This window comes from Rhinopithecus roxellana, chromosome 11 (assembly GCF_007565055.1).
Source record: "Rhinopithecus roxellana isolate Shanxi Qingling chromosome 11, ASM756505v1, whole genome shotgun sequence".
NCBI lineage: Eukaryota > Metazoa > Chordata > Mammalia > Primates > Cercopithecidae > Rhinopithecus > Rhinopithecus roxellana.
The window spans coordinates 64,157,982-64,182,755 of NC_044559.1; the positions used below are offsets into that span (position 1 = coordinate 64,157,982).

General features: G+C 42.1%; 1 protein-coding gene across 2 annotated transcripts in view; it reads right to left on the bottom strand.

The window, feature by feature from the left end:
- The window catches only part of SLC16A12 (solute carrier family 16 member 12), a 100,044-nt gene extending 92,768 nt beyond the window's left edge, over positions 1 to 7,276 (bottom strand). The window contains exon 1 of one of the 2 annotated variants that reach the window (XM_030940076.1): positions 6,993 to 7,276. The gene's annotated coding sequence lies outside the window, so the exon portion shown is untranslated. Of the gene's footprint in view, positions 1 to 6,750; positions 6,842 to 6,992 lie in introns of those variants that run through there. The other variant, XM_010380450.2, reaches the window with a different exon arrangement.
- Between the last annotated feature and the right edge of the window lie 17,498 nt (positions 7,277 to 24,774).

Consider the following 24,774-nt stretch of genomic DNA (forward strand, 5'->3'; position numbering starts at 1 on the left):
TTATATATATCCATAGTTTCTCAACCCTGGCTGTACATGAGATTCACCAGAGAGATTTAAAAACTACCGATACCCTAGCCCTGTATCTCAGACCTACTGAATCAGAATTTTTCAGAGTAGGACATTAGCACCAGTTTTTTCCTTCCTCAGGTGATTCTAATGTGTAGGTGGCGTTGAGAACCATTGATACAGAGTCTTCAATCAACTGAGTATGGATACTAGGTTGTCAGGTGTCAACCTGAACAGACCATTTATTTTTTATATCATTTATGCCTGTGAGCTTGGGCTACCGCTATTCATAACTATTTAACAGTGATGGTTAAGGCTGGTTTTTGATAGTTGTCTGGTTGAACTATCACTGCCTGAAGAAGCAGCACTCTGTTCTCCCTTATGAGATTTAACTCTGTTGTGAGTTTTTATTTTTTTGGTGGTTCCTTCACGAGCTATGAATGTGGTTGCTGTGAAGTTACAGGTTCAGTGAGCTGAAATTGCTGTTTGAAGAAATACATCTGGTTTCAGTAGATAAATACAAACTCACTCCCATGGAAAGTATTCCATCAAGCAAAGTGGAATTATAAAAATAATATCAGTTGGTCCCAAAATAAGTAATTATGGCCCTAATTTATAACATGTCAAATAAACCACAAAATGATTACTTGTGCTCAGAAATATTTTGAAAAAAAACAGCCTACAAATGTTTTGGGTGATAAATTTTAAGTATTGGTGTAGTAACATTTTATGTAGCTACTTTATTTACATATATGAACCACGGAGCCAGAAGACGGTGTTAGGGGGAAACAGTTGCTGATTTTTATGGTGATTTGGAAGTTTGGAAACTGAGTCCCAATTTCCTTTACAGTCTTTTTTTTTTTTTTTTTTTTTTTGAGACAAGAGTCTTGCTCCATTGCCCAGGCCGATCTCGACTCACTGCAACCTCTGGCTCCCCGGTTCAAGTGATCCTCCTGTTTCAGCCCCACTAGTAGCTGGGATTACAGGCACGCGCCACCATGCCCAGCTAATTTTTGTATTTTTAGTAGAGACAGGGTTTCGCCATGTTGGCCAGGCTAGTCTCGAATTCCTGACCTCAGGTGATCCACCTGCCTTGGCCTCCCAAAGTGCTGGGATTACAGGCGTGAACCACCACGCCTGGCCTCCTTTACAGTCTTAAGTGACTAATGCTATATCTATAAGAGGCTCATAGACATGGAATTTCTCTCTACATACAGAGATGAGTTATTTTCAAAATATACAGGGTACCCTCAGAAATGGAAACATTAGAAGCTCTCAGCAGTAATCAGAAGTCAGGAAAAGCAGAGTCAAAAAGTTGATACAACATATTTCGAACATTTTGTTTCAATTCGTATCATAAACAAAAAATTCATTCACTAATCTTTGGATATTGGGTCATGATTGGAGTTCTATGTTATTTTTCTTGGTTAATCCACATCCAGATTTCCTGCTTCCATTTCTTAAAGAAGAGCAGGACCTTATTAGAGCCTGTGAAAAAACCTGAATGCAAAATCATTCTAGAAATTTTTACTGTACTCTTCAAATCTCTTATCACTATGCCACACCTAAGTACTCATCCCTCTTTCTTTTGTAATTTGCTTGTTCATGTTGCTTTTTAAAAAGCTTTACAGTATTTTTATAAATTGAGATAAAATTCACGTAAACTTCACTATTTTAACACTTTTAAAGTGTACAATTTGGTGGTTTTTATATATTTACAATGCTGTGTAATCACCACCCCATTATCTAATTCCAGAACACAGCCCTCACCCCAAAAAGAAACCCTGCATCCATCATCAATCACTCTCTATTTCCCCTACCTCACTTCCCTGGCAATCACTAATCCACTTTTTGTTGATATGCATTTGCCTATTATGGACATTTCATATAAATCATACAACATGTGATCTTTGTATCTCACTTCTTTCACTTAGCATAATGTTTTCAAGGTTCATCCATGTTGCAGCATATGTCGATATTTTTTTTTTAACATTACTTACTTTTATGGGCCCATATAGTAATCAACTTAGTTTGCACAGAAATATCATTCTTTGTTTAGCATTCATATTACATCAGTTTATGCAATATTTCATTAAATCACAAAATTACAATACAAATCACAAAAGTACAAAGGTACTTTGGGAGGCCAAGGCGGGCAGATCACCTGAGGTCAGGAGTTCGAGACCAGCCTGCCCAATATGGTGATACCCTGTCTCTACTAAGAAAAAGAGTGGCCAGACGCGGTGGCTCAAGCCTGTAATCCCAGCACTTTGGGAGGCCGGGACGGGCAGATCACAAGGTCAGGAGATCGAGACCATCCTGGCTAACATGATGAAACCCCGTCTCTACTAAAAAATACAAAAATCTAGCCGGGCGATGTGGCGGGCGCCTGTAGTCCCAGCTACTTGGGAGGCTGAGGCAGGAGAATGGCATAAACCCGGAAGGCGGAGCTTGCAGTGAGCTGAGATCCAGCCACTGCGTTCCAGCCTGGGCAACAGAGCGAGACTCCGTCTCAAAAAAAAAAAAAAAAAAGAGTACAAAAATATTAGCCAGGCATGGTGGTAGATGCCTGTAATCCCAGCTACTCAGGAGGCTGAGGTGGGAAAATCGCTTGAACCAGGGAGGCAGACGTTGCAGGGAGTCGAAATAGCACCACTGCACTCCAGCCTGGGTTTCAGAGCAAGGCTCTGTCTGAAAGAAAAAATAATAATACAATAGCAAAGTACTACTGGCATAAACTGGACTGTAACCAAACACGACTGTAAGCATGCACCTGACCTAGTAACAGCCAAGTATACAAATTTATTAAGATGACAGCTATTTCCCACAGCAGTCTCTGTGCCTGAGCAACAACCAGGATGTGTTTCAGAGAAGGAGAGCACTGGTTAACCCAATGAGTTGTTTCAGTGTTGGGCAGTATTTCATTAGGCAGAACAGAGTCAGATGCATGCAGAGGGCAGAGAGGTGATAAGTGTCTATTATACAACCCAACACAGCCTCAACTGGTTCCCAAGAGGAAGTTTTCTACGTGTCTTCAAAAAGAGGCAAGGATGTGCTCCCATAAAGACAGGTATATCCTCTGCCTCTATAAAAGCTTTACCATGCTTTACCATCTTTCAAGAAGCAACTCCAATGTGCCCTCCTCTACAAAGTCTTCCCTAACCCTCAAATCTTCACAGTGCCTGCCTGCTCTCTCTTCTTCCGTTTAATTCCCAAAGTACTTATACATCTCCTACAGTAATTAGAATTGGTATGATAGCCAACCATACAATGTCCTCTCTTCCGTACCAGGATGTAAGCTGCATTACAGGCATGTTCTGTGTCTTTACACGTCCTGCTGTCACTAGCACCAGAATAGAGATGCTCAAAACACAATCTTCACACAAATCCTTACACAAATCTTTTAATAAGGAGTAGAAGTTCAGTAAATATTCATTAAATTAATAAATGAATGAGCACATGAATTAAATAATTAATTAATTTCAGGCAACGTCTTACCTGGCTACAGCAATTCCCCCTACTCGTCAATGTGCGGTAAATGAAGGAAGGATGTGTATGTGATGGGACACAGTGGTGGGTGAATGAAGAAAAAAAAATCAGCTATTCCAGGTGCCTAGCATGCATCAGAAATTGTGACTCTTCTCCAGATGTTCAACAGACACCGCCTTTATACAGGACATTGTTAGATAATGACACTTTCTGATGTCCTTTGATGTAGAGCACATTAAAAATATTATCAGAGAGAGAATCCTTCTGTTCAAAATCCCCCAACATCTTCAACTGTGTATTTAGTTTTCATCAATTAAATTATTACACCATTTCAATGGGTGACTTTTTATATACACTGGAAAGGTACTCATAAGAAAATAGCTTCCAAATTGGCAATTTTTAAAAGCAAAGCAACTGGTTAGGTGAGGAATGCATAAACAACCCCAAAAGCAGCACTGAATACTTTTCTTTGGCTGTATATGACTGAAAAACTGCCAAGTTCATTTTGATAAGCCTTTGTTAAAAACAATAAACATGCCTGAGCTTGCAAACCATGCTGTTTTGAAGAAAAAGCAATTGAGAGAATTAGAAAATGCTTAAAACTGGAATGTCTGATTAAAAAGAAAAACTATTGTGGAAACGGATTTACCAATAAGTTGCAACACTGTGCAGTCTATAAACGTGAAGGAAAGTGGGGGACAAAATGTAAAGTGAGACAAAATAACTACAGAACACCATCTTCATAAATATAAATAAAAAGCTACATCTTATAAACTGATTTAATTCATCTCCAATATTAACACGGTACCATTAACGCTCTTAAGAAAACAGATCATCCCGTGCTTCAAGTTTAGTCACCACGGTGATGTCCCTGCAATAAAGGAAATGTCATTTCATTGACTCCAAATGAACATATATTAAATAACCAAATGTGGGAACTGCAATTCACTTACAGTAAAATGTCAGCTCATAAAAGTCAAAGTAACTTCACCTGAATTTGTTTTTTGTTGTTGTTGTTTTGTTTTTGTTTTTGTTTTTCCATGATTATAAGATACTCAGAATCATAGGATTGGAAGGAAGATAGTTTGGATCACTTATGTTTATTTTCCTGCTTAGGTAAAACTGAAATTCTCTTGTATCTGTCTAAGAAATCCTGGAAAAATTCTAATGAATAAATTGTAACTTGATCTTTGTTTTGTTCACTGACACATCCCAAATGCCCAGAACAGCACTAGGCATACAGCAGGCACTCAATAAATATCTGCTAAATTGAAATAAATTGAAAAATATGCAGTGCAACGCAATGTTAAATAAGTCAGTTTGAAATTCCTTTCTTAGCTTTGTTTTGGTCATAGTATTAATCACAACAAACAAACAGTCCTCATATAAACCACTTCAACACTATAATTCATGTTTTTACTTCTGATCAATCATTACCATAGAGGGTGCTGAGAATCAGAAAAGACTCCAAGGAAAGATGTGAGTAGACTTACTCCCGTCTATTTGGACTAATTTTCTTCTTCTGGGCATTCACCTGAGATTATATCCATAATATAAATAATTGAAAATATTACTTAAAATCAAAGGTTTGCATCTTTAAAAATTGTGCCACAAAAGCAATTTGATTAAATCAACTTCTCATCGATTTCAGAATCCCATCAGTTAAAAAAACAAACATAAAAAATAAGAACAGGAAAATGATATGATTAGGTGATGCTAGTCATATTATTTTTGCTCAAAACGCCTAGAGGCAATATGCCTTGGAAAACTGAGTTAGGTTGGAATGAGAAGATCTGGATTCTAGTGTTGATTTCATCACCAGTTAACAATATGAATTCAGCCAATCCTTGCCAACCTGGATCTGAGCTTCCAGGGCTGTAAGGTGAAGGGTTTGAATTTAGTAGATGGTCTCCAAAGCCTTTCAGTTTCAAAGTTTCTCTAAACCCTGTAATTATAAGTGACCAAATCCAGTTCACCTAATTGCTACCACTACTCTTTTACATCCTTCATTTCTTCAACAAACATCCGGTCACCTTGGGGGCGCGGGGGTGGGGGGGATGTCAAACACCATTAGCCATAGTTTGGCATGACATTTATGGAGGGGGAGCGACAAACTATGCAAGGGCAGCTAGCTGATGATTTTAAATGTTAGTGAGCTTGGACACCTGTGGAGTGAATGTGTTTCTGAATTTGAAAGGCCGGAAGATTTTCCCCCTGGGCTAAGCTGGTGGCGCCGTGGGAGTGCCTAGCTCTGAGCAAAGACACAGGTAGGATGAACTAATTAGAGGCTCTTCAAAATGAGAGTGTTTAACCAGTGTCCTGGCAGGACCCGTCTGACTCGACATTTTAAAAAATTATGGCCAGGCACGGTGGCTCAAGCCTGTAATCCCATCACTTTGGGAGGCTAAAGCGGGCAGATCACTTGAGCCCAGGAGCTCAAGAGCAAACCGGGCAACATGGCGAAACCCTGTATCTGCAAAAAAAAAATACAAAAATTAGCCGGGAGTGGTGGCGTGCACCTTTAGTCCCAGCTACTCCAGAGGCTGGGGAGGGAGGATCGTTGGAGCCGGGGAGGCGGAGGTTGCAATGAGCTGAGATCGCACCACTGCACTTCAGCCTGGGCGACAGAGCGAGACCTTGTCTCTAAATAAATAAATACTATGAGAAGTTTAGAATGCTGATGTGTGAAAACAAAAGACTAACCAAATAGCCCCAGGACTTGCTGGAATTGTGCTTCAAATTTTGTTACGAACGATTTTCTGAGTCCACGATACAGGTATCACTGGTTTCTTTGTGGACAAGAAGCAACTGAGAAATTGAGTTCAATCCACTGAAAGTCGGTGTGTTTTCAATATAGCACACAGGGGAAATAAATATTACTGTCTGAGGTGGGGAACAGGGGAGATATTTTTAAAATGTACTATAAACATAAAATCCAGAATGAAATCCAGAAGAAAGACGGTCTCTATTCCACCGAGAAGTCTGCATTTGAAAACCACAAGAGATGGAGATCAAAGCCGCTCGTTCTCTAGCCACCTGCCCAAAAACTCGTACGCAGCGCAGACCCAACCCAGAGAGGGCAAGTGGGCACGTGTCTCCCTCCCAACCCAAGCTGCGCGCCGACGCACCCAAGTTAGGGTCCCAGGCTCCCGGCGCGGTATGGAATGGAGCGTCCCCGTCCTCCTCCAGCTCCAAGGGCAGCCCCAGCGCCCCGCCGTCCCGCCGCCCTTCCTTGTGGGATGCCCGTGTCACCTGAGCCACCGCGCCCTCTGCAAAACCGAGTCAGGGAGAGGGAGGAGGAGGAGCCGAGGAAGCTTCTTGGCCCGGGCACTGGGGATCCGGGAGCCGGGGCCGCCGGCGAGACTGAGCCCGGGACAGCCCAGCGCTCCAGCGCTCCAGCGCTCCGCAGCCCGCCCAGAGCGCGCAGACCACCCCCATGCCCCGCCCGCCCTCCTGCCACACCCGCCCCCAGCCCGGCCCCGCCGCCTCCTCACCTCGCCGGGACCACGGCAGCCCCGGCAGTAGTGCGCCGACATGCCCCCAGGGCGCACCCGCCGAGCCGCGTCCCTGCGCAGTGGCCCCTTCCCGGGCCCCAGGCGGCGCGATCCGCGCTTCGGTGAGGCGGGGAGCGGACTGGGCGGAGGCGCCGGCGAGGCTGGGGCAGGGGGCCCAGCTGGCAACGCCGGGGGAGGGAAGCGTGGCGCGGAAAATCTCAGTGCTCCGCCTTTGAAATGCACCGGCTCATTCAGCCCCGCCAGCTCGGCCGGGGAGTGGGCCTGGCGGGCGAAGAGGATTTAACGCGGGGATCCGGTCTAAGTGCTGCGGCTTGACTAGGGGCAAGGGGCGCAGCGGAGAGGAACTTCTCGGGGTTATGTAATGCACTGGCTTTCTGTGTCACCAGCCAGACCGCTCTAGGCCTGCCGGACCCTTCCCGGGAAGAGCCATGACCCCTGACCTCGGCAAGCCGAGGGGAACTCGGTGTTCCCAAAAAGAACTTTTCCTCGCAGGGTCAAAGAGCAAGATCTCGAGAAAAAATACAAGGCCTCCTTTAGGTGTATCTGGCAGGGATCTGGACCCTGCTAGCCAATCCTTCCCATTTCACAGCACAGGAAACTGAAGCTCCAGAATGCTAGTGAAAAGCGTTATCTCTTGGAGTCAAAAAGACCTGGGTTCAACGCATCTGAAAATCTCCTAACCTTGGGCAACTTAACTCTGAGCCTTACTTTTCCCTGTAAAACAAGGATAAATAGCGCCCACTTCATGTTATTGCTGAGGATGAAATGAGTGAAGTGTAATACAATTCCCCAAACGTTGACTCAAAACCTGAAAAGGGAGCTGCCAGGACGTACCCCACATAGGACAGGTTCCAGGCGACCTTTCTGTAAAGTCCTCTCCTTGTCAAAAGTAAGCCCTCTAAATTGACAAGGTCTGGTTCCAATATCTTGGAGCCTACGGCCTCGCTTCTCCAAGAGTGACCGGTAGACCAACAGTCAGGTCATCACCTGGGTGCTTGCTAAAAATGCGGAATCGCAGGCCCAACCGCGGATCAGAATCTGCATTTTTTTTTGCAAGATTCCCTGGTGATTTCACTGTGTGTCAAAATTTCAAAATGAATTAGACTTTTTGGATTTTTTTTTTTTTCTTTTTTGAGAAGGAGTCTCCCTCTGTCGCCCAAGCTGGAGTGCAATGGCGCGATCCTGGCTCACTGCAACCTCCACCTCCCTGGTTCAAACGATTCTCCTGCCTCAGCCTCCCGAGCCTCAGCCTCCCGAGTAGCTGGGATTACGGTCGCGCGCCACCACACCCGACTAATTTTTTGTATCTTTAGTAGAGATGAGATTTCACCATGTTGGCCAGGCTGATCTCGAACTCCTCGTGATCTGCCCGACAAAGAGTTACTGGTCAACAGTAGGGAGCATGTGCCATGCAGCACCATAGGTATTTGTTTGGTTTTTTTAGTGAAAGAGTCTCACTTTGTTTGTGTTTTAAAGAAGGGATTCCACTATGTCGCTCAGGCTAGAGTGCTGTGGTGAGATCATAGCTCATTGCAGTCTCGAACTCCTAGGCTCAAGGGATCCTCCTGCCTCAGCCTTCCCAAGCACTGGGATTACAGGCATGAGCCACTGTGCAAGCTAGGGTTTTTTTTTTAAATAGTCTAGTAAAGTCCTTTCTCATTTTACCCTCTGGCTATTTTTAGTCTCCACCTCCTCTCAGTTTCCTGCCCTTTAACTATAAATCTGAATTTAAGTCCTATTTTCACTTGCAAAAAAATCCCTAGGTTAAATCTAAGTGATGATTGTGAATAAATGTTTAAAATACACAAAAGAAGGAACAAATACAGCTTGTAAAAGAATTCATTAGCGGCCGGGCGCGGTGACTCAAGCCTGTAATCCCAGCACTTTGGGAGGCCGAGACGGGTGGATCACGAGGTCAGGAGATCGAGACCATCCTGGCTAACACGGTGAAACCCTGTCTCTACTAAAAAATACAAAAAACTAGCCGGGCGAGGTGGCGGGCGCCTGTGGTCCCAGCTACTCGGGAGGCTGAGGCAGGAGAATGGCGTAAACCCGGGAGGCGGAGCTTGCAGTGAGCTGAGATCCGGCCACTGCACTCCAGCCTGGGCGACTGAGCGAGACTCCGTCTCAAAAAAAAAAAAAAAAAAAAAAAAAAGAATTCATTAGCATTGAAAATGAACCTATAAATGTAGAGGCTGCCATGAGCCCTGAACTCTCAGCTGTGAAGTTCTTTAGGTTAAAGACTTGAACACCTTTGAGTTTCAGAAAAATGCATCTTTCAGTTAAACATTGCTTTGGGTAACAAATAAGTCTCCTTTTCCGTTTAAATATAATGTAGGACAACAGTTTTTAAAGTTTTGGAGACTAGGACACTGCACAAGTCTTCCTTTCATCTAAGTCACCACTTACAGGTGCTCTAGCAAAGACCAAAGCAAATACTGTGTTTATTCTGTTCAATGCTGTGTCACTGATGTTGTTTCCTTAGAAGAAGTTCAGATTTCGTGTATCTGATTCAATCTCCGTCAGGACGATTTTCATCCTTTAAGAGTTCAGTCATTGTGGGTTGATGATGGTGATGGTGATGGTGAGTGCAATGCGTATAGGCAGTGCCAGATATAGACAGGTCACTTCTGTGTGCCTACCCCTTTGGGGTTCCGCACTCAAGACCTGACATAGCTGCTGACGTGGGGGTAGGCAGCACGGAAGTGGAGGAAAGGGAGATGCACGAAGCAAAGCAATCGCCTTTCACTGAGGCTGGAGGGTTGGGGGTGGAGAAAGTTGGACTGCTATCACTGTGCAGGAGAAAAGCTAAGCAAAGGTGGAACCCTAGAATGCAACCTAGGAGGAAAGGGAAGGAGCAACATTTCTTCCAAATAGCACTGTCCAACAGAACTTTCTGCAGTGATGGAAATGTGCTATATTTGCACAGTCCCAGCATGGCTATAAAATGTGGCCATTTACATTTTAGTTAATTAATTATAATCATAATTAAAACTGAGGTTTCTTGTGTGTGTTTTGCTTTTTTCTTTTTTACTACTAGTCTGTTGCACTAATCACCTTTCAAGTGCTTCATTCCAAGATGTGGCTAATGTCTATCATACTGGACAGCACTCAAAACATTTTCTTCATCATAGAAAGTTCTACTGCACGGTGATGCTTAGAGGCCAGGATTTTGGTAAAGAAATGAGCCCAGAAACCCAGCTTTTCCAAGTTGTAGTCAGAACCTCATCTGTCCAAAAGCAAGTAATAGAATGAAAATTATATGTACATCATTGAGTCCTTATGATAATCAAAATGAGTTAATCTATAGAATGTATTTAATTCAATGCTTTGCATACTATAAATGTGTGAAAAATATTAATCCTTATTAGTATTAATAGTCTTTTACCTTAAAAATATTGGGGAATGACAAAGATTTTTTCCTTGGCCAAACTTTAGTCAGGTTCCTGAAACTTCTCCTAAGACCATGTGTGTATTTCTTTGTAAATTCCAGTTTATCAAAGAACCCAGTGGAATCAGTTTGGCAATAACCTCCCTCCCCACTGACAACTGATCACCCAAGGGTCCCCCATCCTCCACTGTCCTCCGGGTGATATCCAATCACCTGGGCCTGTCTTTAGTGATAATCCTGTTAGGTCGATTTAACTAGAGTGCCATATCCTGTTTCTTGGCTATAAATTCCCGTTTTCCTCTGCTGTATTCAGAGTGGAGCCCCATCTCTCTACCCTACTGCAAGCCTTCATTGTAGTGGCCCCTCTATCTGTCTCAATGGTCCTGAATAGTCTTCTTTACCATGCTGTAACAAGTGTCATTGAATATTCTTTTTCTTTAACAGGGACATGGCATTAATGGTACATCATTATTAGTTATGTAACCTTTCGCTGATGTGGTCAGCTGATCTGGTACCTCCACATGCATTAATAGTTGTATTCTAACTCTCTCCCTTCCTCTTCTTCCCTGCTCAGAATTGAGGACTATTTGTACTATTCTGGCCTGGAGGCACAGCATATTTTGTCAAATCCCTAGCATCTGTAGCCAATAAATAACAAGTGTGTTAACTAAAATCCTATTGCACCATGGTTCAGTGGAATTAATTTTCAGATAGGATTCTGAGAAGCCTGACACCTTAGGGTACATCCATTATGAAAGGAATTGTTTGTTCCTGTTATTTGGTCAAACAAGAATATGTGGACTCAGTAGAGAAAAACGGGAACATTGGCTACAGATAAGTAATATTTGGGGTGTCCAGGTCAAAATAGAAGCTACTGGAAGGTTGGGGGTTGAAGATGAAACCTTAAGGCTTTTGCCTAAACAGAATTTGAAATTTTATTCTCATGACTAGTTAAGATTTTAGGAATAACTACAAACAGCATAAATAAGATGCAAGTATTTTATGTAGTCAATTATACAGATTAGGGCGATACATGGAAAAGGAAATAATGAAATTCTTCCTTAGACTCCAATAAACAAATTTTTGAAGAACTGCCTTCTCAAACTCCTGTTCAACTGACTTCTTTAATAACATCGTGTCCTGTGGGCTCGCTGCTTCCTTCCTTCCTTCCTTCCTTCCTTCCTTCCTTCCTTCCTTCCTTCCTTTCTTCCTTTCTTCCTCCCACCCTTCCTTCCTTCCTTTCCCTCTCTTTCTTCTTTCTTCCTTTGTTTCTTTCCTCTCACTCTTTCCCTCCCTTCCTTCCTTCTTTCCTTCCTTCCTTCTTTCCTTTTCTCTGGCTTGCTTTTTCTTCCTTCCTTCCTTCCTTCCTTCCTTCCTTCCTTCCTTCCTTCCTTCCTTCCTTCCTTCCTTCCTTCCTTCTTTCTTTCTTTCTTTCTTTCTTTTCTTTTCTTTTTCTTTTTTTCTTCTTTCTTTTCTTTTTTTTCTTTTCTTTTTCTTTTCTTCTTTTTCTTTCTTTCTTTCTTTCTCTTTCTTCTTTTTCTTCTTTCTTTCTCTTTTCTTTCTTCTTCTTCTTTCTTTCTTTCTTTTTCTTTCTTTCTTTTCCTTCTTTCTTTTCTTTTTTTCTTTCTTCTCTTTCCTTCTTTTCTTCTTCTCCTTTTCTTTTCTTCCTTCCTTCCTTCCTTCTTTTCTTTCTCTTCTTTCTTTCTTTCTTTCTTTCTTTCTTTCTTCCTTCCTTCCTTCTTTCTTTGCTCTTCCTTCCTTTCTTTCTTTCTTGCTTGCTTGCTTGCTTACTTGCTTGCTTCTGAGACAGAGCCTCACTCTGTCACCCAGATTGGAGTGCAGTGGCATCGTCACAGTTCACTGCAGCCTTGATTAGCTAGGTTCAGGTGATCGTCCCACCTCAGCCTCCTGAGTAGCTGGGACTACAGCCGCCCACCACCACGCCCAGTTAGTTTTTGTATTTTTTGTAGAGACAGAGTTTTGCCATGTTGCCCAGGCTGGCCTCAAACTTGTGGGCTCAAGTGATCCTCCTGCCTTGGCCTACCAAAGTGCTGGGACTACAGCCGTGAGCCACCATACCCAGCCTACAGTCCACTTTCTTTATCATCTTTTTTGGTTCCTCTTTCACCAGTCCACTCTTTTCTATGAGCATTTTCTTAGAATTTAGCCCCTATTTCCATTGTCCTTTCTTAATGTTTACCTCCATCCCAGCCCCATGACTGTAGCTAACACCTGCTGTCAACGGCAGTGCCTTTCCAGTTCTGACCTCCCTCTGAACTCCAATTCTTGTTGCCAGATAGCCAGTGAATATTTTCACTTGCATTCTCCCTACACCATCACTTCAGATTTTAACATATCAGGAACTCAAGTCATCACTACAATCTGCTCTTAGATTCCAACAACTCTCTTCTCCAATGTCACTTAGTCTCTGGTGTTAACATTCTCTCATTTACTATGACTCAAAGCTATGTCATCATTTTAACCCATTTGTCTTTCTGGAGTCATGGTATAACTGAAAGGCATTGAATTTGAAATCAGAAAACCAAAGTAAAAAATCTCATTTCTGCCACTTCTTACCAAGACAAACTAAGCAAATTTCTTTTTTCTTTTTTTGAGACAGAGTCTCGCTCTATTGCCCAGTCTGGAGTGCAGTGATGCAATCTCTGCTCAATGCAAGCTCCGCCTCCCGGGTTCACGCCATTCTCCTGCCTCAGCCTCCTGAGTAGCTGGGACTACAGGCGCCCACCACCACACCTGGCTAATTTTTTTTTTTTTTTTTTTTTTTTTGTATTTTTTTTTTGTATTTTTAGTAGAGATGGGGTTTCACCGTGTTAGCCAGGGTGGTCTCCATCTCCTGACCTCATGATCCGCCCGCCTCAGTCTCCCGAAGTGCTGGGATTACAGGAGTGAGCCACTGTGCCTGGCCGCAAATTTCTTAACATCCCACCTCTCGAGCATCAGATTTCTTATCTATAAAATAAAATCACCAGTACTATTCAAAAACCATGGATTGAGGCTGGGTATGGTGGCTCATGCCTGTAATCCAACATTTTGGGAGGCTAAGACCAGAGGATCGCTTGAGGCCAGGAGTTCTAGACCAGCCTGGGCAACATACTGAGACCTTCTCTCTACAAAAAAAATTTTAAAAATTAGCTAGACATGGTGGTGAGCACCTGTAACCCTAGCTACTTGGGAGGCCAAGGTGGGCAGATCTCTTGAGCCCAGGAGTTCAAGGCTGTGATCGTGCCAGGGCACTCCAGCTTGAGCGACAGAACTAGACCCAGTCTTTAAAAATAGAAAATAACAAATAAAGGATTGAGCAGCTACATAACCCAGTCTCTGTGCTAATTATGTTACGCCCCCAAGGTCTGCGCTACTGATACCTTAGGCTTGACAATTCTTTTTTGTGGGGCTGCCTTGTGCATTGTAGAACATTTAGCAGCATCTTTTGTGTTTGCCCATTAGGTGCCAATAGTAATGCCCTAGTTGTGACAATCAAAATTTTTTTCAGATATTGCCAAATATCTCCACTAAGTTAGGTTGTGCAAACTTTTATGTTATTATTTTCTGAAATATGTGTTTGGTTTTATTATTTTGTTTCTCCAAATTAAGTGTTCTAATAATATTTAATTTTCATAATATTAAGAGCAACTCTTTGGAGGGAGGGTTGTGAGGAAATTTATTGATATTTTTAGTTCCTGTACTATCCCAGGGGGGATAGTGCCTTTCTCTCTGTGTGCTTTGAGGATTACATGAGATGACAAATACGAGAGTGGCTGGCATAGCCTGACCCAGGTCACTGTTTGCAGAATGTGAATGTCTACTCATTCATGAAGCTCTGTGAAGGTGAGGTGTTCTCTGAAGATCACAGGTAGAAGACTATTTTTACAAAAACATTCAATTTAGATTATATTATTATGAATTATTATTATATGCTAACAAATATTATTTTTGAATTTAAACATCAATAAAGCAAATTTCTTCTGTTATATTTTCTTTTTTTTTTTTTTTTTTTGAGATAGAGTCTTGCTGTGTCCCACAGGCTGGAGTGAAGTGGTGTGATCTCGCTCATGGCAACTGCCGTCTCCTGGACTCAAGTGATTCTCGTGCCTCAGCCTCCTGAGTAACTGGGACTACAGGCAAGCACCACCACACCCGGATAATCTTTGTATTTTTAGTAGAGATAGGGTTTCACCATGTTGGCCAGGCTGGTCTTGAACACCTGGCCTCAAGAGATCTGCCCACCTTGGCCTCCCAAAGTTCTGGGATTACAGACGTGAGCCATGGTGTCTGGCCTGTTATATATTCTTAATAGTTTTATCTCCCTATCTATTGTCACTGATCTCCAGACTCATCTTCCCTCATGCATGGCTCACTAGAACTGCTATACTTCCATTACTTTAGCCTCTTTCCCTACCCAACTATACAGTTAATTTCTTGACACTGTGCCTTATATTCTTTCTACTGGAAACTCTGGCCATTCCTATTCCCCATATTTACTTCATCGAAATGGGACTCATTTGCCTGTTGGTTGGCCAAAGTCCTCTTCCAACAGCCTCCTATCTACCCTTCATTATCATGTTTCTTAACACTAACGGGTACCCTCTGTCACACCCTCATTCTTGTTCTGTGAAGTCGCCATGCACATTCCTACCCCTGTTCTTTCACCCATACTCTTTCCCATGTCTGGGCTGCCCCTTCCTCTCTGTCTTCTGCCTATGGAGATCTAACAGCATCATTGAAGGTCCAATTCAAATCCCAACTTCTACTGATATCTGTAACTTCCCTTGAAAGGCATTTACAAAAGATGCTTAATGGTTAGAGAGAGGGATGGACAGATGGATAGTTATATGATAAAGCAAATTTAATAAAATGTTAAATCTAGAATCTAGGTAGCAACATATAGGTGTTCACTGGATAATCTTTTGACTTTTTTCTGTTTCAAATTGTCATAATAAAATAAAAATAATTTAAAACTTAAAGATAAAACAAACTTCCCAATTCATTCACAAAGTCTTCCCATCCAACTCTAATGATATTCATTAAGAACCCAAGTTTATACATCAGACAGATTTGAGTTCAAGGCTCAGCTCCCCCTCATGCTAGCTGGGTGATTTGGGGCAAGTTGTATAATAACTCAGAACTTCATTTTCCTCATTTATAAAATGAACATAGGCCGGGCACGGTGGCTCAAGCCTGTAATCCCAGCACTTTGAGAGGCCAAGACGGGTGGATCACAAGGTCAGGAGATCGAGACCATCCTGGCTAACACGGTGAAACCCTGTCTCTACTAAAAAAAAACAAAAAAAAAAAATACAAAAAAAAAAAAACTAGCCGGGCGAGGTGGCAGGCACCTGTAGTCCCAGCTGCTCGGGAGGCTGAGGCAGGAGAATGGCGTGAACCCGGGAGGTAGGAGATTGCAGTGAGCTGAGATCCAGCCACTGCACTCCAGCCTGGGTGACAGAGAGAGACTCCGTCTCAAAAAAAAAAAAAAAAAAAAAAAAAAATGAACATAATAATAACAACCTTTCATAGGTGTTGTGGAGGCTAATTGAGATTTGTACTTATAAAGCACTTAGCTGGCTGGGTGCAGTGGCTCATGCTTGTAAACCTAGCACTTTGGCAGGCCAAGACAGGAGGATCACTTGAGCCCAAGAGTTTGAGATCAGCCTAGGCAATATGGTGAAAACCTATCCTACCAAAAGAAATTTAAAACTTAGCCAGGCGTGGTGGCACATGCCTGTGGACCCAGCTACTTGGGAGGCTGAGGTGGGAGGATTGCTTCAGCCCAGAAGGTCAAGGCTGCAATGAACCATGATTGTGTCACTGCACTCCAACCTGGGCAACACAGCAAGACTTTGTCAAAAAAAAGAAAAAAATGGATAAAGTGCTTAGCAGAATAGCTGAAGCATAGTAAGTGCCCAATATATATTAGCAGAAAATACAAATACTCCTCCCTTGAGTGAATAGAGTGTAAGCTATTTGATGACAGTAACTCTCTCTGTCTCATTTACCATTCCCCCTATGTCTACAGAGTAGAAACTTAAGCTTTGTAGAATGAGTGAATGTTCATTGTATATCACCTTTGTTGTTTACCTCTGTTGCTCTTCCTCTGGGAGACTCATTCGGTTAGTATTTCTGAAGCATCTACTATGAACAAAGCCAGCAGCCTGAGCAGAACCATTATGGCCCCACACCTAACCCAATACTTTATCCCTGAAATCAAGTTTCTCTAGCTTAGTGCTGCTGTGCAGGTTGGCGGTTCTCTGACCATCTAGGGTTTCTTCTGAGAATATATTTGGAGTAGAAATATATGTTTAAGTGGAGAATAGACAAGAGAAAAGAGTTACTGGTGTTGTCTCCCAACCAAGTTTGGAGTATGAAGAAAAGGAGGTGATACATTCCCTATGGTCTGACACACAGACTTTATGACCTACCCTTTTTGGATCCCACTGGATCAGTTGGATCTACGGGTTTTAATAATGTTGAACTTGGTTTTCCAGTTAATTTATTCAGAATCTTTTCAAATGACTGTTCAAACTTTTGTCTCATTATTTTCTGAAGTATGTGTTCAGTTTTAATATTCTGTTTCTCCAAATTAAATTTAAATACAGTTATTTAATTTTCATAATATTAAGAGCAATTCTTTGGAGAGAAGGTTGTGAGGAAATTTATTGAAATTTTTTAGTTCCTATGATATACCAGGCCCTGTGTATGTATTATTTCATTCAGTTCTCATAATACCTGTTTTCAATTGAGGAAAAATACCTCAGAGTGGTTAAGTCAATTGACCAATATCAGGCAAGTAGTAAACAGTGCCTGTTTATGAAACCAGGTCTGTCTAACTCTGGGGTAGATTGATTGTAAAAATAGCTGGGGTTTTCTCTATCACCCCTGTTTTCATATCCTTTGCAGTATGACTTTGTAGCTCATTTCATAAAGAACCGGGCCTATCTCCATACTCCTTAAGTCAGGCATCATCTTATGATTGCTTTAGCCAATAGGGAAAATAAATGGTGGTGGGTCAATTCTGAGTCCAGACCTTAAGGGGTTATACCTCCATCTGGCTCTCTCTCGAATCCTGCACTGCTATGAGAACAAGCCTCAAATGGCTTGCTGGATGAGAGAACATTTGGGGCCAACCTGAGTCACCCCAGTTAGCCCAGTCAAGATCAGCAAAGCTATCCCCACAGCAGGCTGTAGGTGCACAAGTGAGCCCACTGAGACCAGCTCAGATCAGCAGAACTGCCCAGGTAACCTACACACTCATGCACAAACAAAAGTGTGTATTGTCAAAGCCACTGTGGTGTGATGATTGTCATGTGGCATTATTTAATCAAGAAATAACTAATATAAATTCACACTACAAACTCCTTAAACTGATAAGCAACTTCAGCAAAGTCTCAGGATACAAAATCAATGTGCAAAAATCACAAGCGTTTCTTTACACCAACAACAGACAAGCAGAGAGTCAAATCATGAATGAACTCCCATTCACAACTGCTACAAAGAGAATAAAATACCTAGGAATATAGCTAATGTGAAGGACCTCTTCAAGGAGAACTACAAACCACTGCTCAAGAAAATAAGAGAGGACCCAAACAAATGGAAAAACATTCCATCCTCATGGATAGGAAGAATCAATATTGTGAAAATGGCCATACTGCCCAAAGTAATTTATAGATTCAATGCTATTCCCATTAAACTACCATTGACATTCTTCACAGAATTAGGAAAAACTATTTTGAATTTCATATGGAATGAAAGAAGACCTCATATAACCAAGATAATCCTAAGCAAAAAGAGCAAAGTCACACTACCTGACTTCAAACTATACTACAAGGTTACAGTAATCAAAACAGCATGGTACTGGTACCCAAACAGAGATATAGACCAATGGAGCAGAACAGAGACCTCAGAAATAACACCATACATCTGCAACCATCTGATCTTCAACAAACCTGCCAAAAACAAGCAATGGGGAAAGGATCTCCTATTCAGTAGTAAGTGGTGCTGGGAAAACCAGCTAGCCATATGCAGAAAACTGAAACTAGACCCCTTCCTTACACTTTATACAAAAATTAACTCAAGATGGATTAAAGACTTAACTGTAAAACCCAAAACCATAAAAACCCTAGAAGAAAACGTAGGCAGTACCATTCAGGACATAGACATGGGCAAAGACTTCATGATAAAAATGCCAAAAGCAATAGTAACAAAAGTCAAAATAGACAAATGAGATCTAATTAAACTAAAGAGCTTCTGCACAGCAAAAGACAGGCAACCTACAGAATGGGAGAAAATTTTTGCAATCTACCCATCTGACAAAGATCTAATATCCAGAACCTACAAGGAAATTAAATTTACAAGAAAAAAAAACAACCGCATCAAAAAGTGGGCAAAGGAACAGATACTTCTCAAAAGAAGACATTTATGTGGCTGACAAACATATGAAAAAAAGCTCAACATCACTGACCATCAGAGAAATGCAAATCAAAACCACAATGAGATACCATTTCATGCCAGTCAGAATGGTGATTATTAAAAAGTCAGGAAACAATAGAAGCTGGCAAGGCTGTGGAGAAATAGGAACACTTTTATGCTGTTGGTGGAAATGTAAATTAGTTCAACCACTGTGGAAGACAGTATTGCGATTCCTCAAGGAACTAGAACCAGAAATATCATTTAATCCAGCAATCCCATTACTAGGTATATACCCAAAGGAATATTAATCATTCTGCTATAAAGACACATGCACACATATGTTTATTGCAGCACTATTTACAATAGCAAAGACATGAAATCAACCCAGAAAGCCATCAATGATAGACTAAATAAAGAAAATGTGGTACATATACACCATGGAATACTATGTAGTCATAAGAAGGAATGAGATCATGTTTTTTGCAGGGACATGGATAAAGCTGGAAACCATCATCCTCAGCAAACTAACACAAGAACAGCAAACCAAACACTGCATGTTCTCCCTCATAAGTGGAAGTTGAACAGTGAGAACATATGGACACAGGGAGGGGAACAACACACACCAGAGCCTGTTGGGTGGTTGGGAGGTAAGGGGAGGGAACTTAGAGGACCGGTCAATAGGTGCAGTAAACCACCATAGCACACATAGACCTATGTAACAAACCTGTACGTTCTACACATGTATCCCCTTTTTTTTTGCAAACACATTATCAGAAGTCTTTTTTATAGTTTTTATCATACTATTACAATCTTTTCAATTACTCTGGAGGAAAAAAACCATTTTATTAGCAATTATTAGAAAAGAAATTATTTGTGCTTAATGAGCCAATGTAATGAATGACTAGATTGCAAACTAAACTATAGTGCATGACTCTCTATCATCTCTATACTAGCTAAATCCAGTACAAATAAATCAACCAGAATACCTGAGTATCTAGTCTATATAGGCCCTGTGCATAGTACATTGGTGTTTTAAGACATGGTTCCTGTCTTCACAGAATTTACAATCTAATTGGAAATATAAGTAGCCATGCAAATGATAACGATTTCAAAAACACCTTTACTATAATCTTATAATAAGAAAAGATGTGTGATCATTTTGTTTCAAAAGAAAAGGGTACATGATTATTTTGATAAAGGAAGTTAACTCTTACTAGAAGAATTCAGAGAAGAGGTGGAGACCAGGCGCAGTGGCTCGTGTCTGTAATCCTAGCACTTTGGGAGGCTGAGGCGGGCAGATCACCTGAGGTCAGAAGTTCAAGACTAGCCTGGCAAAATCCCATCTCTACAAAAAATACAAAAGTTAGCCAGGCATGGTGGCATGTGCCTGTAATCCCAGCTGCTTGGAAGGCGGAGGCAGGCGAATCACTTGAACCCAGGAGGTGGAGGTTGCAGTGAGCCTAGATCATGCCACTGCACTCCAGCCTGGGCAAAAAAAAAAAAAAAAAGGTGGACTGCTTGAGACAGAAGCTAGCAAGGCGAAGCCTGACGTTATAGGTAGGGCTGGAACACCTTCTTGGAGAATTTCAAAAAGCAGGAAGGTAGGCAGTCTTGTTAAATGAAACTGCAGGTACTAATACTTGCAGTGGAAAAGTGCAAGGTGTAATTGTCAGTGGGTAAATAAGTCATTTTGATGAGAATGGAGAAAATCAATAGGACAAAGTGACTGATTAGATATGGAGTGAAAGAGACATGAGAAGTCTGTGTGACTCCAGCCAGGAGGATGGTGATCATTAACAGAGAAAGAAAAGGTAGCAGCATGTGAACTGTTCAATACTGAACACGTGGATCTTGAGCTGGAAGTGAAGTACCCGGCAAGCTGTTGAAAATTCAGGTCAGGAGCCAAAGGGAAAAGTCAAGGTTAGAGGTATGCTTTGAAAATTTTCTGTACAAAAGAGGTTGGATGAAGCCAGAGCAGCAGGCTGAGGACTAGACCTTGGAGAATGCCTGCAATGTCTAGTAAGAGAGATTTAAAAAAAGATGCAGTCGCGGCTGGGCACAGTGGCTCATGCCCGTAATTCTAGCACTTTGGGAGGCTGAGGCGGGCGGATCACTGCAGGTCAGGAGTTCGAGAACAGCCTGGCCAACATGGTGAAACCCTGTCTCTACTAAAAATACAAAAATTAGCTGGGCGCAGTGGCAGGCGTCTGTAATCCCAGCTACTAGGGAGGCTGAAGCAGGAGAATCACTTGGATCCGGGAGGCAGAGGTTGCAATGAACCGAGATCGTACCCCTGCACTCCAACCTGGGCGACAGAGCGAGATTATCTCAAAAAAAAAAAAAAAAAAAGATGCACTAAGCAGGATGTAGCAAGTGCCACAGGAATTGCCTAAGTGTGATATGCAATTTAGAGAGTGAAGAGGGATGTACACCAGCAGAGGGGAAACGCTGTCTTTCAAGAGAAGAATGAGTGATAATGAGCAGGACCTGCTCGCAGCAAGATCAGGCAGCTTTTGCAAATCATTGAACGAGATGGATGGTTCAGCTGCACTGTCACCTGCTAACAACAGAAACACCAGTGAAGACTGATTAAACTGATTTGAAAAAAAGGCATAGCCAGCTTTGTTTGGGGCTGATTTACCCTTTCTGACTCTCTGTGTTGATATTCTTAATGAATTAATTAGCAAGTTTCTGCTTCACCTTTATTCATTTTCATAAACTCAGAAAGTGCAAACTGAAGGAATATTTGATCAGGATAAAGCCAATACACATAAGGCATCCAGATAAAGGAACAATGGCTAAATCCAGTTTCAGTTTCTTTGCAGTAAGTGTATATCTCAACTGCTATACCAATTATATGTACAGTACACTATTATGCGGCTTCCTTCAGCAGAGACACATTTACACATTCATATTCATTAGCTCTTGTGGTTATAGATGATGCTATAGTAAGATTATTAAGAAATTTCAATTCATCCTAACAACAGGGAGAACTACTCAAGTAGCAATATAAATAATAGGCATCAGTTTGTTTGTTTGTTTGTTTGTTTGTTTGTTTGTTTCAGTAGCGTGTGAAGAATAGAGAAGCATAAAGTGAAAAGAAAAAGCCAGCTTAGTGTTTTGGGGTTTTTTTTTTTTTAAGTTTATAAAAAGAAGCCATACTCTGTCAGCTAACTGCTTGCCAATTGCTTTAGAGTGTTTCCACCTAATTCGAAGGTTAGCTGAAAGCAGTGTGTCTGTAGTTCTTTAGTCAGCAGACACACCTTTATTAGCCATTCTGGTCTACATCTGCCCCACATGCTCTGCTCCAGGAACATTATATTCAGCAGCCAGCATTGTAACAAGCTTTGCAAGTGGCTCAGCATCCTGCAATTTGAGAGCCATGACCTAAGAACTCTAGGAAGACCCAGGATAGCTGGAAGGGAGTAAGGTGCCTCAGATCCAGCCTTCCCTCTTTCCTTTCTCCCTCTTGAAGCAGAGAACTCTACTTTATGGTTTTATTATATTGGACTTTCATTCATTCCATTCGTCAAGCCAAAAATCTAGGAGTCATCACTTACCTCCCACATCAATCCATCAACAAGTCCTGTCAATTATCTCATCAAAATCTGCCCCTTTTTCCCATCTGCACTGCGACAACACCCTAATCCATCTTGCCATCTCCTCTCTCCCACTCCTGCAAGTCTCCTAACTGATCTCCTTCCCTCTGCTCTTAGCCTCTTCCCATCTATTCTCCATAAAACATCAAGAATGTTTTTCTTAAAACTTAAATTAGCATGGTGGCTCATGCCTGTAATCCCAGCACTGTGGGGGGCCAAGGCGGGCGGATCAAGAGGTCAGGTGTTTGTGACCAGCCTGGCCAACATGGTGAAACCTGTCATTACTGAAAATACAAAAACTAGACGGGTGTGGTGGCGGGTGCCAGTAATCCCAGCTACTTCGGAGGCTGAGACAGGAGAATCACTGGAATCCAGGAAGCAGAAGTTGCAGTGAGCTGAGATCGCACCACTGCACTCCAGCCTGGGCTATACAGCAAGACTCCATCTCAAAACAAACAAACAAACAAACAACAACAACAAAATTAGACCATATTGCTTTGCAGCTTAAAACTTTTCAATGGTTCCCAAAGCACTAAAACAAAACCTGAACTCCTCTGACCATGGCCCATAATGTGTAATGGTCCCACCCCCACCTTGCTCTACATCATCTCATGCCACACTCCTCATATCTCGCTATACTTAGCTATGTTGGCTTTTCTCTGGGCAGGGATGCAGAAGGTTTTGTGCTTGCCTTTCCTCCTGCCTAGGAAGCTCTTCACTATTTTCGCAAAGTTCTCAGCTTAAATGTCACCTACCCCGGGTGTCTTCCAAGGCTATTCTATTTAAACTATTCTATTTAAACCAAGTCTCCATCACCCCATTATTTCTGATTTTAGTCCTTTTTGTTTCCTTTATAATGTTAATTGCAACTTGCATTTTTTTGTTGTTTTGCTGTTTGCATTGATTTTGTGAGAGGCTAAACTAAAAGCTTAGTGAAACCAAGAAGGTGTCCATCATGTTTACCATTGTATCCCCAGCACCTTGTAAGGTACCTGGCATATATTAGGAACTCAATTATTGGAGGAAATAAATAAAAGGATCCAAAGTTTTCAAGGTGTGGAAGTCCATGATGTAGTCAAGTCAGAAAGGCCCATTTTGGATGGAGTGAGGGTGTGTATTCTGGAATTAAACTGTGTTCCAGAGTTGTACTGGTGACCGGTGATCAAAAATCCCCAAGTTCAGCCGGGCATGGTGGCTCACACCTGCAATCCTAACACTATGGGAGACTGAGGCAGGCAGATCACTTGAGGTCAGGAGTTCGAGACCAGCCTGGCCAACATGGTGAAACGCCATCTTTACTAAAGACTACAAATTAGCTAGGTATGGTGGTGCGTGTTTATAGTCCCAGCTACTTGGGAGACTGAGGGATGAGAATTGCTTGAAGTTGGGAGTGGGAGGTTGCAGTGAGCCAAGATCACACTACTGCATTCCAGCCTGGACAACAGAGTGAGACTCTGTCTCAAAATAAATAAATAAATAGTCCCAAGATCATTGTTCTTCCAACCCAGTGCCAATGGAGCACATTGTTGTTGGGAAACTTCTATAAAGCTGATATGGTTTGGCTCTGTGTCCCCACCCAAATCTCATCTTGAATTGTACTCCCATAATTCCCATGTGTTGTGAGAGGACCCATGTGTTGTGTGAGGACTCTGTGGAAGATCATTTGAATCATGGGGGCGTTTCCCCCCATACTGTTCTCGTGGTAGTGAATAAGTCTCATGAGATCTGATGGTTTTATCAGGGGTTTCTGCTTTTGTATCTTCCCCATTTTCTCTGGCTGCCACCATGTAAGAAGTGCCTTTTGCCTCCCACCATGATTCTGAGGCATCCTCAGCCCTGTGGAACTGTAAGTCCAATTAAACTTCTTTTTCTTCCCAGTCTCAGATATGTCTTTATCAGCAGCATGAAAAGAAACTAATTCAAAAGCTAAAAGGTTGTCTTGCCCTTTTGAAGAGAAGTTTATTTATTTATTTGTTTGTTTATTTATTTATTTATTTTTAATTTTTTGAGACAGAGCCTTGTTCTGTCGCCCAGACCATGGTACAGTGGCATGATTTCAGCTCACTGCAACCTCCACTTCCCAGGTTCAAGCGATTCTCCTCCCTCAGCCTCCTGAGTAGCTAGGACTACAGGTGCATGCTGCCACATCCGGCTAATTTTTGTATTTTTAGTAGAGACGGGGTTTCACCATATTTGGCAGGCTGGTCTTGAACTCCTGACCTTGTGATCTGCCCACCTCAGCCTCCCAAAGTCCTGGGATTACAGGCGTAAGCCACTCTCGCCTGGCTGAAGAGAGATTTATTAATGTTCATTTTTAAGTACAAAGATATCACACGAAATACAAACA